At 35.2% G+C, this 3,166-nt stretch overlaps 1 long non-coding RNA gene across 1 annotated transcript in view; it reads right to left on the reverse strand.

Moving 5' to 3' along the window:
• Window positions 1-491: 491 nt before the first annotated feature.
• The window catches only part of LOC107600853 (uncharacterized), a 5,323-nt gene continuing 2,648 nt past the window's right edge, over window positions 492-3,166 (reverse strand). The window contains exons 2-3 of the long non-coding RNA XR_001610848.1: window positions 2,415-2,486; window positions 492-582 (exon numbers count right to left, since the gene is read on the reverse strand). This is a non-coding gene — a long non-coding RNA (uncharacterized lncRNA). The remainder of the gene's footprint in view (window positions 583-2,414; window positions 2,487-3,166) is intronic.

Raw genomic sequence — 3,166 nt, forward strand, 5'->3', positions numbered from 1 at the left:
CATCTGAATACAACTAACATCACAGTGAAACTATAGAGATGGCTGGTCAATTCTAAGGCAATTATGACTGTTTTGATATTCAACTGCTGCTGAAGATGTGTGTGAAACTGAATTAGAGGTGAATGTAATCTCATTATGGCATATCAATTACACTTTGGTTACTTGCCATTTAGCAGATGTTTTTCTCAGCCAAAGCTGCGTAGAGTAGGCTAATTGTAGGGCCAGTCATCCGGGAGCACATGGAGGTTAAGTGTCTTGCTCCAAGGGCATCATGGGAACTCAAGTGACTCTATAATTCACACCTCTAAAAGTGTTCCTTTACAAAGTGTACCATGACATTTAAAATAGACCTGCTATGTCTATTTGAAAATCAAAAACTAATATAGTCTGTGCTGTGATTAAACTAGACTTAGGATTCATTGGATGGAGAGAAACAAACAAGAAATGGAATTTATGGAAGAAAAAAAAAAAAGTAATATTTGCATATTTTACCCAACCTGCTGTCTGGCAGTCTCACTGTCAGGGTCCAAAGAGAGCGGTACTTCTGAGCTTGGCTGCCAATGCTAATGTGGTACACATGTACTAAAATGAAAAAAAGGGAAGAGAAGAAAGAAAGAGATCCCTGTTAATTTGAGTGGAGTAATAGCTTTGTTTTAAAGGAATGTTACAGGTGCAAAACAAGTTAAGCTTCTGTGAAATGCTATCCATCACCACAGACATTCATTTTAACTTGCCCCTAAAGACAAACAATATTTGTGTTTCCAGTAATACATTTACAATAGAAGTCTATAGGGAAGTCGTTCTATCATATTTTTGCACTTTATAGTAGTTATTAGTGTAAGACTAAATCTATTTTTTACATATAGATTTTGTAATACACTATAAAAGCTATAAAATCATTTTTATATTATATGTTTGTAACCTCACATGTATGAGTTACTGGTTTGACTTCCATTGTAAGTGTATTACTGTAAACAACATTTTTGATTGTTTTTAAGGGATGGTTTTTACTGTAACTGAAAGCATGCCAGATTATTTCAATAGAATGTAATTTGCAATGAAAATTATAAATACTGTATAAAACTGCAATATTTCTGTTAACCTAACACTAAGAATGTGAATTCCTAAATGTTTTAATTTGAATGTCACAAAATCCGTGCATGTGATAAAAGCCTCACACATCAAAAGTGACATCACACATCATACTGCTAATATTCTGCACTCTAATGGAAAGACCATTATGAAATATTAATCTACGCACTGAGATAAAACACAGCTCTTGTGCCACAATAGAAGAGACAAGTGCTCAATCATCCGGACAACCTAGAGGCATTAAGAATAGTTTGATACGGAGCCCAATGCATGTTACAGTGTTTACATGCTACCCGTTTACTGGCCTTGCACTCAGCATTGCTATTGATCGCCTCCTGTCAAACCTCTAGTGACCTTCTCAGCTACCTTAACAGACCAGTCACTGCTGACAGCCTGGCCATCACTATCCCACACAGACATGCAAGCTCAGCTGCACAGAGCAGCATCAAAGCAGAACGACTAGCGAAAGTGCTGGCTTATGTGCCATTGGATGATAAGAATTGGTTCAGGGAATCACTGCGTTATGAAGAATTTGTCTTTTAGTGAGGGCATGAAATGGAAGTTCATATATGCACTGTATAGTGCATCCAAAACCCAAAACATTCCTAAATACTAAAAAATTATTTTCGTAAAATAAAATAATAAAACAAAACATTTATTTTGGTAACACTTTAGATTAGGGAACACATATTCATTAAGAGTCAATCAATCTACATATAAAATATTGGTCACAAATTATTTAAATAATACAAGTATAGTGCATCTACTAATAATTAGATATAAATCGGTTTTTACAGATGCAAATATGTTAGAAACGATGCATCGCGATACAAATTCCAACTTGCGGCGCATGGACTATTTTATGGTGTATTTTTGGAGCTTGGTTGTTTCTTCCACCGTATAGATGAGCAGCTTGAACATTTAAAAAAATATCTCCTTTTGTGTTCCATGCAACATAAATAAAAACTGCATGGCATAAAAACTTTTTATATTTTTCGGCGAGCCCATTTGAGTACAATGGGAGTTTCAGACATAAAAAAGCCTACACTATCCCTTTTTTGTTTTTTCACTCTGTCCTTCTTTTGTCAATATCAAGCACACACCTGCCAAGAGAACAAGGGCACATCAATGGCAGGGACAATATACTATAACTTGCTCCTTTGACGCACTGGAATGACCGGCTCTGATGCATTCTTATTGCCGCTATTTCTAGAGGTGACTGATGAGAGCTCTGGTCTCTTGCCATGATTTCACTCCACTCTGCACAAATATAAATGGCAATGGATCAATAGCGCACACAGCTCAGTTACTCTAGACATCACCTTGGCTCCAGCTCGCACACAGCCTTCATTCTTCTCATCAGGTACGAGCAGTGCTGAGAAGACTCCTAAGGGCTGTTAAAGGATGATCATGTTTCAGATGGAGACAGAACCAGTTTCATTAAATTCTTCAGCACGAGGCGGACAATTCATCCTGAGTATCACTCATCAGTTAATAAAGAGGCACAAATGAAACAAAATGCAAAACAATAGTAGTTAAATGCTTTTAGTAATAAGGAGTGGCTAAATAATAACAGTCTCATATTTATTGGTTGACTGTGTTTTTCAGTGGCAGATGTCAATACTAACAACAATATATGTACATAAATAACAATACACATATGTGAGAAGGTGTGTGTGTGTGTAGAGAGAGAGAGACATAAGCAAAATTGTACACATTAAATAGGGCTCTAAAATTGATTAATCGCAATTAATCGATTTTAGAGCCCTATTTAATGCCCACAGTTTTGCTTATGTCTCTCTGCATTAATTGCCTCTCCGCAATTAATCGATAAACTGTTATTCAAAATAACAGTTTGTGTTTACATATATTATATATAAATATAAATAAATATTACATATATTTCTTAAATATATACATGCATGTGTGTAATAATATATACATACATGTGTTGTCTAGCACTACCCATAAAATCATCCCAAGCATTATTTATAGTGATTAAAATAATATAAAATTAATGATTAAAAAAGTACTTTTCACAGTCTGTGAACCTCCATTTCTGAAAATGTGGGGA

Source organism: Sinocyclocheilus grahami, unplaced genomic scaffold (assembly GCF_001515645.1).
Source record: "Sinocyclocheilus grahami isolate Dianchi unplaced genomic scaffold, SAMN03320097.WGS_v1.1 scaffold293.1, whole genome shotgun sequence".
NCBI classification, from domain to species: domain Eukaryota; kingdom Metazoa; phylum Chordata; class Actinopteri; order Cypriniformes; family Cyprinidae; genus Sinocyclocheilus; species Sinocyclocheilus grahami.